At 42.8% G+C, this 15,145-nt stretch overlaps 1 long non-coding RNA gene across 1 annotated transcript; it reads right to left on the minus strand.

The window, feature by feature from the left end:
- Positions 1-11,179: 11,179 nt before the first annotated feature.
- On the minus strand, positions 11,180-14,370 carry LOC121014292 (uncharacterized). The gene is made up of 2 exons (XR_005783147.1): positions 14,285-14,370; positions 11,180-11,466 (listed from the first exon to the last, which is right to left on the minus strand). It is a non-coding gene; the product is annotated as an uncharacterized LOC121014292 (long non-coding RNA).
- Positions 14,371-15,145: the final 775 nt, after the last annotated feature.

Below are 15,145 nucleotides of genomic sequence, written 5' to 3' on the forward strand. Positions count from 1 at the left end.
ATCACTCATAATTACACATTTTAGATGTTTCAAACTACCAATGCATTCCAACAAGGAAATTATGAAGCTAAATTAAGGGTTTCTCCTGAGGAGAATGAAGATAATGAAGTCTATGTTGAATATAAACCAAAACCAATTAGCTCCCCAACGCTGCAGTGCAGATTATAAATTCCACTGATGCAGTCTGAACCAGCAAAATCAAAAACTCTATAAACTTATTTATTAACACTAAAACAAGCCAGTCGTGGGACAAACAAGCTATCTTAACATTTAATGGCCCGTCAAACAATAAATCTTTTATTTGCATTTTTGCTCTGCTGATGAAAGAAGCAAATCGCTAATAATCAGATCTCCAGTGACCACTCCAGAGCTCCATAACGATCTCCTTCCCCCGATACAAGTCTATCACAAAAGGGAAGCAGGAGTCTCTAAATTTTTATAAGAGCTAATTGTTGCTCCACTGACAAACTTAGGAGATGCCTCCTGCGTTATTTAAACTATTTCCCCCAGCCCTTAGTTTGCAAGGTGTTTGTGGGAGCCCTACTGCAGGATGCAAGGGCAAAGCGTGTGACCTTGGGCTAGACCAGTCCGTTACTTTCTTTACAGTGGTTGGCTCAAGGATGGAAATGTGACCCGGTATAGCCAGAGAAGGAGTGAATACTCGGGCTTTCACGGGAACTACCCAAAAAGACTGCTCCATGGGAACGAGCCAAAAAGACTTCCAGTTGTAGGGGTAAAGTTAAGGCAGCTGCAGCCTCTGGTGACCCCAGGCTCAGAAGCCTATTGCTAATGGAATCAATATGGAAAAAGGGCTAAGAGAGGGAGAGAAACATGGTCTGAAGCCAAACATACTCCTGGACTTTTCAGCTACATGAGTCTGAGGAAAGTATCTTCATTGATACGGTATTCAATACAAGTGAAGATGCCCAGTAGACATGACCTCACTTGTCCCATTTACATACTACCTATTACCCATGAACTTGGTTCTCAATCGTGGGATCTCACAGCCCACCTGGGATCAGGGCCCATGCCACTTGGACTAAACAACAACACAAGCCAAAGTGGGGTAAATGCCAGGTGAACCACACCAGCAATGTGGTGAGTGCCAAGGTTAGAAGAGAGTACAAACATGATGCCTGTGATACAGCAGCGCCCTTCACCATCAGAGCCGCTAAAATTAGCAAGCCTGACTGTAATGTTTATCTTTACATTCCATGGAATTTTGTGTTTGCTCTATTTGAGGTATAAATAGATCAACTATTAACTCCCACACTGTATATGCATAAAAATCCCAAAATATCACAAGGTATGGTCTAAATCCTCTCGACTCAATGCATCTAAAACTTCTAAAAATAACCTAAAGCGAAAAAGAGAGCAAAGGCAAAACGACATATAGTGGGGACTTGGGGTTCACTTCCTTAAATTCCCCTGAAATTTTCACTACCGCACACGGGAAAATGATGTCTTGGAACTTTTTATTCTGAAATAATCACAGATTCAGAGAAAGTTGCAAAAAAAAAAAAAAAAAAAAGCATATCCTGAGATCTCGTGGATCTCAGCTTCCCACAATGACGATATCCTGTACAACTGGGGTTCAATGTCAAAACCAGGAAATCGACACCACCGCAATCCACAGAGCTCGTTCAGATTTCATCAACATTGCATGCACGTGCTTGTGGGGGGTGCGCCTGTGTGGGAGAGAGTCACTCTATGCGATTTCATCATCTGTGTAGATATAAGACACAGAACCTCTCCACCACCATCCTCGACAGCCACAACCACGCCTACGTCTATCTTCACTCCCTGGCCACCACTGAGCTAGTCTCCATTTCCCCCAATTGTGTAAGAATTCCACACAAATGGGATCATACTGCATATGACTCTCTGAAACTGACTTTGTTCATTCAGCATAACCCCCAGAGATTCACCCACGGTGCCACAAACACCACTGGTTTATTCCTCTCGATTGAGCCATGTTTCGGGGTACAGTCTATTTAGTCATTCACCCATAGAAAGACACGTGGCTTCCTTTCAGTCTGGGACCATCGTGAATAAAGCTGCCATGAACTTTCATACGTAGTTTGCACGTATGAGAAAATGTATCTTCATTTCTCTGAGATAAATGCCCCAGGGTGCAGGCGGGGAAAGACTTTTGACAGATTAAATCTTTTAATCATCCCAAAGACCCCCCTGTTCCTGCCAGTAACATTCTTGGGCTTCAAAAGGCAATGCCACTGCCCATGTCTTTAAGTTCTGCCAGAGGCAGCATCATCTTGGCTGAGCTGAGTGGGACAGCCTGTTTTTCTGATTTTGAACTCAGTATATCGAACATTTGCTGAACCTCCAGCCTAGTAACAAGCAGCTGAGAATGGAACGATCAGATCTCTTGCTCACCCAGAAAAGCTTTAGGTGCCAGCTAGGCTCGTTTTAGAGGCTGGAAACAGCCACCAAGCCGGGATTCTTGCTTCACAGGCTGGTAAATAGTTCATAACATCACAGGCGGGTATGATATTTTTGCGATCCTTTATCCAAACCACCGTCTAATATTTGAATTCCCAACACAGTGTATGGCAGTTACCTGGGAAGCTCAGTTCTTTATTTTGTGTTACATCTCCCCAAACTCATATTTATCAGAAAAGGGGCGAGTCACTGAGATGTGACTCCAGTTGTTAAACCGCCAAAAAACGTCCATTCTATGTTGTGTTGATTTGTTGTTGTTTGTTGTTCCCCTAAGAGACAACAAATTTCACGCGCATTCTAGGGGAAACACATTCAATAGTCAAAGGAGGAAGAAAATGCATTTCTTGAAGGGCACGCGGAGTTTCCACTTACTTTATTAACAAGGCAAAGATGGTCTCTCTCAATCCTAGTTTTCTATGCTTGTCTCTGAACATAAACACACACACAGCAGAACCCTGGGGTAGGACCCATGTAGGGAACTTTCCGCATTCAGCGACATCTGTCCAAAGTCCCAAATCATGCAATATCCCCAATGAAAAAGGAGAAAACATGGATCCAGTCACTTCTCCCACAAGTGATGATTGAACACGTATGACATACAGGCTCTGTGATACAGGAGGGTGATTCACAGTGGTGAAGGCAACAGACAAAACCTGTCCTTCCGCAGATGAGACAAGGATCCATGTAGGGTGTTCTGATATCCAGGAACAGAAGGACACAGTGCTTTGGCTGCATGGAGGAGGGGCACAAACTTAAGTTAGGCAGGTGAAGTCTTCCTGAAGGCCCTGACGGTAAGCTGACTCCTGGGAGAGGAGTAGGGAACAGCCAGGTAAAGGGAGAAAAATGGGGTGAGGAGGAAACACATTTGGGTCAGAGGGTGTAGAAGGCCCAAGGGAGGGGCTTTTTCAGCAATAGAGCAGGGGCTTCAGGATGGGGAGCGGGACGGCCTGGGAGGTGGCTGAGAAGAAGCTTTTAATCTGTTCCCCAAGGATGGGTTTTTTGGTACGGTTGTCTTTTTATTTTTAAATCAGTCTCCTTAAATGTATCTTCAGTGTTTTATATAAATACAATGTATTTACTGGAAAACTCCAACCAAGATGAAATATTGATACATTTTCAGTTTAGGGGCGCCTGGATGGCTCAGTCAGTGAAGCAACCTACTTCGGCTCAGGTCATGATCTCACCGTTCGCGGGTTCGAGCCCCGCGTCGGGCTCTGTGCTGACAGCTCGGAGCCTGGAGCCTGCTTCAGATGGATTCTGTGCCTCCTTCTGTCTCTCTGCCCCTTCCCCCGCTTCGGTGCTCGCTTGCTCTCTCTCTCTCTCTCTCTCTCCCCCTCTCAAAATTAAATCAATAAACATCTAAATAAACAAATGAATAGATTGTCAGCCTAGATGAAAAAACCAAAGACTTAATGGGCAGAAAAGAAATCCACAGGTCAAATTCTTTCAAGGGGCTCCATGAGCTCCCACATCCCCGTGTGCACTTCCCCGCCCACTTCCACTTGCCTCTTTCAGTCTCAGTCCCCCCATCCCTCAGGATGAGTCGCCCCTTTCTGTGCACCTCTGAAGCATCTTACACATTGGTATTAGTTACCCTAAATACAATAGTAATAACAATACGTGTGATACTGGGGTACTTGGGTGGCTCAGTCAGCTGTCAGCACAGAGCCCGTCTCAGACGCTCCTTCTCTCCCTTTGCCCCTCCCCTGCTCACATGCATGTTCTCTCTCTCTCTGTCTCAAAAATAAACGTTAAAATAATAATAATAATAATAATTGAGATCTTAACAATTATTTTATGATTCAATTATTAATAATGATGATGGTTACGATAATATGGTAATTAATTCATTTAGTTAATGAATTAATGACATTCAGATTACTGTTGCACGCACTTGCAGAAAGTCTTCTGACTTCTACCGACCTTCATCTTGGCATCTCTGCCTTCCCTGAGAGCTGAGCTCCTTAAAGAAGGACTAGATGTGTATAAGTTCTAGATCTCGATTCAATCATTCAGTCATTTACTCATTTAGTATTTATTGAGAACCTGCTATGTGCCCAGTTATGGTCTCAGTTCAGGGCATGTATCAGTGAACGTGTAGTCAACATTTCCTGCCCGCTTGGAGTCGTAGAGTCTATATTACAAGAAGCACACAGTTCATTGCTGGAAGTTTCAAAAGGCATTTGATTTCCAGGAAAGGAGTCAAGAGAGACTTCCAGTTGTCCACCACTGCTGGGCAGAGTTTCTTTGAGGAAGTTTGAGGCTATATGCCAGTATTCTGTTCAGTCTACACAGAGGCATTTTAAAAGCTACGCTCCCTCAAAACGGAGCAGCTCTCTAATCCCTGTTAAAACCCCTCCCCTGTCTTCTTTTCCCTTCCTGCTCTTCCCTTGTGAGAACTGAGGGTCACCATCTCTTAAGGCACATGTGGAGTTGGCTGGGTCTGGAGCCAAACTGGGCAGCGGAAGATACTAGCACACATTTCTCCTCCCCTGCAAACTGCTCTCTCCCCTCATGAATAATGAGTCTAGGCCCCCGCATATGTCTTTAAAAGCCGCATACCAACTTGGTCAAAGTTCTTTGGATCCTTTTGAACAGCCATTTTGTTGGTGAGCCAGTCTGCCCCTAGGGAAGCCTGGAACAAAAGGAGATTCAGCGTCTGTGAATTTGGAGCCTTGACATTCTAGTCTGCGGATCAGTGCGTGGACCAGCACACTGATCTCTCTTTCTACCTGTACGATAGTTTAGTTTTAGATGCCTCATTGCCATTCTTGGCCACTAGCCCTCTAAAGGACCCATGAGTTTACCTCAATAAGTTCACCTCAAATTTAAATCTCCCGTTGGAGAGTTTGGGAGCTCACTCCTTCTCTCTGGGTTCCTGGACTCTTATGCGATTTCACCCGACCCCTCCCCCAGAGCTCCACATTGTACTGGGAGGGGCAACCTTTGCTCAGACCTAAAGCAATGGGTGCCAGATTTCCTTATCCTTATGTAACAAGAGAGATCATCCAGAATATTCCTATTCCAGATTAATCCTCCCCAAACTGGCCTGCATTCTGGATCTCCAGACATCAAGAAGACAAAATAGTTGTTTTCTTCTTTAAAGCCCACCTCATAATACACCCTGATAACAATTGCCAACCAGTGTTTTCTAAACATGTCTAATGACAATAATCACCCAAAGCACTTTAAAACAGGTTCCCAGGGGCGCCTGGGTGGCGCAGTCGGTTGAGCGTCCGGCTTCAGCCAGGTCACGATCTCGCGGTCCGGGAGTTCGAGCCCCGCGTCAGGCTCTGGGCTGATGGCTCGGAGCCTGGAGCGTGTTTCCGATTCTGTGTCTCCCTCTCTCTCTGCCCCTCGCCCGTTCATGCTCTGTCTCTCTCTGTCCCCAAAATAAATAAAAAACGTTGAAAAAAATAAAATAAAATAAAATAAAATAAAATAAAATAAAATAAAATAAAATAAAATAAAATAAAACAGGTTCCCAAACCCTTCCCTATGTAGAATGTGGCTTACTACGTTTGCATGGAACCAAAGAGCCCATACTTTGTAACAGGCTCCCAAGTAATTATTACCATGATGTCAGTTTGCGAAACACGGTCTTAACTAATCATGTCTTGGGTATTGATTTAAAGCTTCCAATGAGGATGGAAATGAAGAATGTTTATATAGATGCATTTGAGTTTAAAACATTAAGAGGTCAGATTTCTCTTCAAGAGACTGATGGTGGGGCGCCTGGGTGGCGCAGTCGGTTAAGTGTCCGACTTCAGCCAGGTCACGATCTTGTGGTCCGTGGGTTCGAGCCCCGCGTCAGGCCCTGGGCTGATGGCTCAGAGCCTGGAGCCTGTTTCCAATTCTGTGTCTCCCTCTCTCTCTGCCCCTCCCCCGTTCATGCTCTGTCTCTCTCTGTCCCAAAAATAAATAAACGTTGAAAAAAAAAATTTAAAAAAAAAAAGAGACTGATGGCATTTCCTTTGTGTATATACCCAGAGGTGGGATTCCTGGATCAGATGATAGTTCTATTTTTAATTTTTTCAGGAATCTCTATACTGTTTTCCATTGTAGCCTTACTATGCACATTCCCTCCAACAGCATACAAAGGTTCTCTTTTCTCTACATCCATCAATTTTTATCTTTTGACTTTTGATAACAGCCATTCTTGCGGGGGTGAGGTATATCTCATTGTGGTTTCGATTTTCATTTCCTTGATGATAAGTCATGTTGAGTATTTTTCACATATCTTTTGGCTATGCGTGTGCATTATTTTGAGAAATATCTATACAGGTCCTATGCTTATTTTTAAATCTGGTTATTCGTGTTCTTGCTATCCAGTTGTTTCGGTCTCTTATATATTTTGACTATTAACCCCTTATCAGATGTATGGTTTGCAAATTCTTTTTCTGTAGGTTGTCTCATCACTCTGTTGAGTGTCTCCTTAGCTCTGCAGAAGCTTTTTAGTTCAACGCAATCCCATTTGCCTATCGAAGAGGAATTTTAAAAAAGGCTTCCCAAGTCTTCAACTTCTGAAGTGGACGTGCAGTAGAAAGTGCAAGGGATTTATATGTAGGAAAACCTCGATCGCTGTTGTACGACTTTCATGCCGAACACCAGCCTCCGAGGGTTCATGGTCCAGTGGGAGACAGGAAGTAGCAAGGATCACTATAAAATGTTGTAGGGGCAGGAATGAAAGCATGCAGTGGACTTAGGGGGCTCACAGAGCGGTTCACTGGGTTGTGGAGATCAAGGAAGGCTTCTGGGAAGAAGTGATGTTTCAGCTGGCTTTCTGGATCTCCTGGCCCTCATTTTTCTCATTCTGTAAAACGGGAAGACAAGCTTTATTGCCCAGGCCTGTTATGTGGATTGAAGAAGTTAACCTAGCACATTACTGGAGCTCAACAAGTATTAAACAACCTACCCTCTTTTCTTTTGGTTAAGAAAACCTAAAAACTGTCCATGAAAAGGAATATAGAGAACATAACCTAGAGAGAAGTTTCTCCAAGTATAATGGGGTATAAAGCAATAATGACTAATGTACCTTAACCTTCCATTCTGCATATAAAACAACATCTCCCCAGGTGCTGCTTCCTCCATTTGGTCCTTCCTGCAATTATATGCATTTCAGAGCAAGAATTGTCTCCTCTGTGTTCTGTGCGGTGCCTGGCCCTGTTTCCAATATGCAGTTGGATGGGACTAAGTACATTTTATTTAAATTAAATTGACACCCTCACATGCACATTCTCTATTTTGCGAGTCATGTATAATCATTAATCCAATCAAGAACCTTGTGAGGAGGTTATATTCCTTCCATTTAATTATCCTGGGTTTATAATCCATGGTCGAGGAAATCCGGAGATTGAAGCTCTCTTGTTGGCCTAATCAGTAGATAATGAAGATTTAAACGAAGGCTTCCTGATTTCTTTTCCTTTAATAGAGATGGCAGACCATTTTTCCAGTTGATGGCTAATTTACTAAGAAAAATCATTTAAAAGACTTAACAATTCCTATCTTCCTGTGATAGACACATATTACATTTCAAAAGTAGACCTTAGATTGCTTCTTATAAGAACAATAGATTATTTTTAAATCTGCATCCTGAAAAACAAGCCTAGATTTTAAAGTTGCAAAAAAAAAAAAAATCCCTTTACTAAGATAAAGTCTGTTTCTATTGTTTATATTTAAGTGATTTATTTGTTATTTTTTAAGCTTCGGAAGTAGCTTCATGAAGATTTTAGGTAGCTGGGGATTTTTGGTCTTGTCTGGGTTTCTGTTTGTTGCTTTTAGCTTGTATTCTGTGACCATGTTTGTAAGATATTCCATCAGGGATAAAAGAAGCATGTTTTGTGACATTTTTAAGGCAAAATTTGCCAAGTTTCTTATAAAGGAAACACGACCTTGGATGAGCTGGAGCACACTGCAGACTGGCAATGCATCGAGTACAATGATTACTGGGGATTAGAGCTGATAGGGACCTACAGACCAATCCAGAGATTACCAGGGTTATTTTGGGATAGATACATGCCACCAATACAGGGTTCTACAAATGCTTAAACAGTTCTGAAACTTAAGTTTTGGAGATTCCACATGAAAGAAATCCAGATTTCCAACTTCGCATGAAAAATAGCTGAATCCGACAATACAATGCCTCCATTCGTGCACGATCACTTCCTGCTGGAGCTGAGGGACGGTTACCTTCTCTAGAAGGGGTATGGGATATGGCATCAAAACACCATCCCCCTTCCCTCGTTTGCTTTTCCTTGCTGCCCTGATGGCGATCGGAATTTGGAACACCAGCCCTCTCCTAACACCCTCGTGTTGCAGAAGAGGAAGTTTATCCAGGGTAAACAGAGCAAATTAGTTCTATGGCCCTCATAATGCTGCATAGTAAACAACCCAAAAGCTCAGCAGCATACAACAATAAGCATTTGTTTTGCTCACGTATCTGGGGATCAGCTGGGTGCAAGGAATCTAGGCTGGGTTCAGCAGGGGTGGTTTGGCTCTGCTCCAGATGTCACTCGTGCCCTTCTGCCACCGGCGGAGAAGCTGGGCAGCTTCTTTTCAGGAAGATGACAGCGATGGAAAAGGGCAAGGGGATCACACAAACCCTTTTAGTGTCCAGAGTCTTAACTAGCAAGGCTTCACATCTGTCCCTCAAGTGGGCGAAGCAAGCCACCGTCTGAACTAAAGTCAAGGAGAGGGGAAATGCAGACTGCCCCTTTAATGGGGAAGACTTCAAAATCGGGGCATGGACAGGAGCAGGGGCAAGGTTAAATAATGCAAGCCAGCAACCTGATCGGCCCCCAAAGAGGTCTTCAGTCACCCATTGCACAGTTTCCATGAAGCCCCACGTCACGGCTTTGCCTTTCGTTTCTGCCCCAGAACCATCTGATTTGGAGAGAGCTGATCTAACCTTACTCTATGGACAGGAACACTTGTCCAGAGCCCCAAGGAAACCCTGCCTCCTAATCCAGTGTGCCCTGCCTTTCAGTCTGATGGGGAAGCACTCTTATCTGACTTGAGTGAGACAAAATGATCACTCGGTTTTGCTGATAGAATTTCAGATTTTGAAGGTTTTAACAAAGCTTGGAAGCCAATAGAGAACGGAACTACAAATCACTCATTAGGATGAGTTCTAAGTTTTCAAAGCAATCTCTTCCTTAGTAATTCTCAGAGTCGCATTTCACCTTATATAATGTATAGAAATATGGCACTCGAGACCTCCATCAGGGAAGCCCAATCATCCTACAAATTAGGCAGCCTTATTTACTTTAACTTGAAAATCTCAACAGGCTTCTCTTTCCTTTCAGAACTGCCTTTTGTCTTGTTCTCTGCTTCTAAGACTTCATGCTATACTCAGGAAGCCAATAAACCAATTGGCTCTCTAATGAATGGAAAAAGGAGAAACAAAGCTTAGTAAATGAATTTTAAAATGCTTACTTGTAATGTCATTTAAAAAAATTGCCATTGGGATCCCAATATTCCTTCAGGGAAGCTCCAGTCAGACAGGTGCTCATTTTTTTCTGTACCAAGCAGTCCCCCAAAAGCCTGCAGAGCTAGGTGAGCAACACCAAAGGCGGCAAGGGAGGGATTACCATGGGGCTCTGTTAGCTGAGCCTAGAACTAGCCCCAAATGCCCAGCTCCTGGTGTCTTCCTAGGACCCTCGCCCTGTAGCATAGCTTTCTGGAGGCACTCTTGTCATCCAGGCAACATCTACCTTCCATCTTGCAAAATGAAGAAGTACAAATGTGGAAATCAAAGCGCTCAAAGGTGCCAACAGTTCAAAAGCTCCAAAAGTCCCCAGGCCATCTCCAATCTTAAAGTGTACAATGTAGGGGTGCCTGGGTGGCTCAGTTGGTGGACTGTCTTACTTTAGCTCATGAGTTCATGAGTTCAAGCCCCGCATTGGGCTTTTGCCTGTCGTCATGAGCCTGCTTTGGATCCTGTGTCTCCCCTCTCTCTACACCACCTCCACTCACGTGCACACACACACTCTCTCTCTCTCAAAAATAAACATTAAAAAAAAAATAGTAAAAGTGCAAAATATCAACCTCCCTCCCCATGACACGCACATCACAGTGGTCAAACTCTTACAATGTTTTTTAAAAATGTTTTTTAACTTTCTTTTAAATTATCATTTATTTTTGAGAGAGAAAGAGACAGAGTGTCCGTGCGGGACGGGCAGAGAGGGAGACACAGAATCTGAAGCAGGCTCCAGGCTCTGTGCTGACAGCTCAAACCCATGAACCGTGAGATGATGACCTGAGTCGAGGTCGGACACTTAATGGACTGAGCCACCCAGATGCCCCTAAACTCTTTCAGTCTTTTGACCTATGAGTCCCCCCTAGGCTTATGTTATTTCCATGGAGGAAGGGAGACCATGGAGGAGAGTTTTTATGTCTCTCTCTCCTCCTTCCAAGTCCAGAGTAAACTATTTTTTTTCCTCTAAAGTCTTTCCTATCCACAATATGCATATTTTGTTGACTGCTTTGCTGATTCAAGTCTTTCCCATTTAGCCAACGAGTGGGTGATGCTAGATGTTTCCGTGGTCCTTGGTTACCTCTTTATCTACTGTGAGTGCTTTGTGTTTATCGTGACTGTTCCCCAAGGAGAATGAAGTGAATAGAGATACAAAGTTTATGTAACAGCTGGGTATTAAAGAATTCCATAAAGAGTGTCTACCTCCATGGATTTCAACATATCCTGTAGGGATGAGAAAAAGAATTTACAGATAAACCACTTTATTATGTGCTCTCAGGGATTTAAAATCCTTTAAGTCCGCACAATCACAGCCATGCGGAAAGTTTGCATTTTCATTTTGTGGATGGGGTGGGGGTGCTCGGAGTTGAGAGAGATGACATCACTTTCTCAAGGTCACACTTGGGAGCTAACAGAGCTAGCGTCGCGGGGGTAGAGTCGTGGGGCATGTGAAGACCTTGGACACTGCGAGGCCTCTTTGTCCTTGATTGAATTCGACAGTCTCAACTCCTTCTCAGTTCTCCTTCCAGCGCCTGTAAATCATACATAAGAAATAAAATCAAAGTTATCTCCCTCACAAAATGGTTGATGGCGCCATTACAAGCTTCTGCTTGTTTGTTTCTCCGTGATAGTTTCTGAACATACTTTAAAGATATTTGAGAAAGCATTAACACTGCCAGGCTTCACTTTTCTTCAAGAATTCTTTAGGACAAATCGACTGGTGCCAAGAAGCATAGGCTCCAAGACCAGGATACGTTTCCAATGTCTTGGTTTTGGATAATTCCAGAAGTTATGCCAATGAGTATAAAACCTGCCTTCCTCATCCAACTGTGAGAGAGATAGACAGAGAGGGAGGTTGAGAATGCTTGTGTGCAATAGGCAGGCTTCAGAAAGGCTTGTCACACATGCTTTAGATTTCCATTTGTGCCTCAGCTGCCAGGGTGACCAGGGAAACCGATGACCAAGCTCTCCTGGGCATAGTTGCAGTAAAACTTTCACCATTGCCTCTCCTACTTTTTTTTCTTCCATTAAGGATTAAAAAATGCTTTTGCAGGGAAAGTAATAAAATATAAAATTCTGTGATTCAACAGACTTTGTCCTAGTTTTTGGGTTTAATGGGAAGTCTATTCTAAAACCTAGTATCAGCCTCTCTCGTTCTTACAGTTATTTGGCATGCTTTATGAACTTCTTTGCACTCTCTGAATGCAATAAACAGGTTGATTAATAAGAATGGAAACACATCATCATTTGTATGATCCCCTCCCCTTGCCTGTGGGCCGGCCAAGTGCCTTGCTCTTAACCAACAGGATACAGAGAAGATGATGGGATGTCACTTCCATGATTACCTAACCTAAGATAGTGACTGCTATCTTGCCTGAAGATTCTCTCCCTTTTTGGCTTCGATGAAGCCAGAAGTCATATTGGAGAGGCCCCCGTAGCAAGGAACCAATAACTATGAAGGAACTGAGGCTCCCAGTCCAACATTCTGTCAGAAACGGAGTGCTGCCAGTAACCATGTGAGCTGAGAAGTAGTTATTTCCACAGTACAGCTTTGCAGATGAGATCCCGGCCCTCCTGACATCTGGATTGCAGCTTTATGAGAGATCCGGAGTCCGAAGCCCCTGGCTAAGCTACAAGTGGATCCCTGACTCACAGAAACTTTGAGACAATAAATGTGTGCTGTTTTAATCCTGTAAATTTGGGGGCAATCTGTGAACACAGTAATAAACAACCAACGCTTAGCCTTTAATACTACAAAGGACATAGCAACTACCTTTTGAACCACTAGGTCGTTAGTATAGCTTCTCTACACTGTATTTTCTCTAATACTCCCGAGAGGTAAAACAAAATTAGTGGAATTAAGTAACAGATGGAAAGATGGAGACACCTGGGTACGGCGGAAATGTTGTAAAGCACTAAAATGGATACGGACAACAGCAACAAGTGACTGCAAAACTTTGGTGTGAATTCACTGTTTGGACACTGAGATGTATTTGGGCAATGCACTGTGAATTTTAAGACCAACTGTCCACTACCTTGAAGTGATATTAGTGGGGCTCTGATGTAAATTTTTTCTGTCAATAACGCAGTTGAAAAATAAACCTGATCCTGACACTCCTTGAAAAAAAAAAAGAAAGAAAGAAAAAAGAAATGTCCCTCAGTCCCCCAGAAATTCTACTCTTCCTTAAAGTTAAAATAAACGCATAGATAAAAATATCTTAATGGTTAATGACCCACATACATCAGGATGAATAAACCCAAAGATGTTTGAATTCTTACCTCTGGATTCAACAGACGGTTTGCTAGAAATGATGCTAGACCAACTTGCGAGGGAAAAGTTTACACACCTATTCTCAACTCTGTGGTTAGTGTCCTCACGGTGGCTTGAATTTGGCCATAAAAGGATTCTCTGCAGAAAGAGACTGGATCCCAGGTAATACCTTTGAGCCACTAAGTTACATGAAGCCTGGAACCTGCTTTCTATCTGGACCTACATCCAATCGTTGAAACAACCAAAAAAAAAAAAAAAAAAAAAAAAAAAAAAAAAAAAAGCTCCTTATTCTTTTTGTACATTTGAGTTGGATTTTCAGTGTCTCAAACTGAATATGTCTCAACTGGTGCCCATTTTGGAGGGAAAAAAATTGAAGATTTCTTCTGCTTTTTGGGTAAGTTCCAAACCACTGTGTGCTCTATGCAACCTGCCTTATTCATCGCCTGTTCCAAGAAAATAATTTCATGCTAGCTCACAGTTTTGATGAAAAAATATTAAAGATAGTTAAAGAATAATGGAATCAGCCTTGTTTCCAAAAAAATAAATATAACTTTTAGTACTGGGAAGTTGTAGAGCGTTGGTTTGGCATGGATTTATTTTCACAATTTTTTTTCTCCATTCGTGGTACAATTACTTCAATACTCTCAAAGAAATGGGTAAACAAAATTCAGGAGCAGACAAAAGGGTCAAATCTTCCCGTGGAAGAAGAGGGACTATAGATCTTGGCCTTGCCACGTTTCGTCGTAGGAGTTTGTGAAAATGATAGCTGTCCATCTCATGTTCTACATGACAGCATGATTAACAACTTTCACTGTTATGCAGCTGGCAAAGCAAAGCAAACGGGCTGTTAATTCTCCTCCAAGTGGAGACAAAGGGAAGAACGCTCTCATCAGGGAGTTAAGTGAGAGAAAACGTTGAAAAAAGAATTCAGAATATATTGTGACATGACAAAATAAAACCAAATTGTTTGGGCTGCTCACAGAGCTGTAAGCCTGCAGAGGAGGAAAGAGGTATGTTGAGGTAGGCTGAGAAATGCCCCCTCCAACCCCACCCCCAACCCCACCCCTCTCCAATGTTACCTTGTTACAGCAAAAGTGTGCTTGCAGATGTGATTAAATAAGGGATTTGGGAGATGGGAGAGTTGTGCTGGGTTATCTGGATGGGCCCTAAATGCCGTCACGTGTGCTCGTAAGAGAGAAGCAGAAGATTTCAGACGGGGGAGAGAAGACAGTGAAATGCAAACAGAGCAGAGAGAACTTTGAGACACTCCACTGCTGGCCCTGAAGATGGATGAAGGAGACAGGGACAAAGGAAAACAAGAAATGCAGCTCTAGAAACTGGAAGAAAGTGGAAGCCCTGCCAAACCATGAGTTCAGCCCGGAGAAACTGACTTTGGACATCTGACCTCCAAAACCGAAAGAAGATAAATGCGTGTTGTTTTAGCTAGAACTAGAAACCACATTAAGTTTGTGGTACAACAGCCACAGGAAACTAAGAAGTTTCTAAATGAGTTTTTTTCTGAATGCATACTCTCACTACGCCTTAAGATTTACAGCACATTACTCTTCAGGATCCCATCAAATGACTTGACTTTACCAGAAGAGATCATTAATCCCCTGATTGGGCAGAGGAGAAGTAATAACCATGTTTGGTATATGCCATTCTAAAATCCTTGAAAATATTTCTTCATGTGATAGCAATATTTGCCTCAATTGGATTTTAAGTAATGGGTCAGAAAAGGTGATTTCTTCAAAAACATCTTTCCACGTGTTCACCCTTGGTTTTTGGTCCTTGACAATGAGACACGTGAATTACCAATTTTAGAGTGTTGTTGATGTTGACTGTTAAAGCACACTGGTGAATATCTAAATCACGCCCTTAACTGTTCATTTAACTTTCAAAGGCTGTGGTACAGCTATAACTTTTAAATGATTGAATTC

Source organism: Herpailurus yagouaroundi, unplaced genomic scaffold (genome assembly GCF_014898765.1).
Source record: "Herpailurus yagouaroundi ecotype Mexico unplaced genomic scaffold, PumYag 202, whole genome shotgun sequence".
Lineage (NCBI taxonomy): Eukaryota > Metazoa > Chordata > Mammalia > Carnivora > Felidae > Herpailurus > Herpailurus yagouaroundi.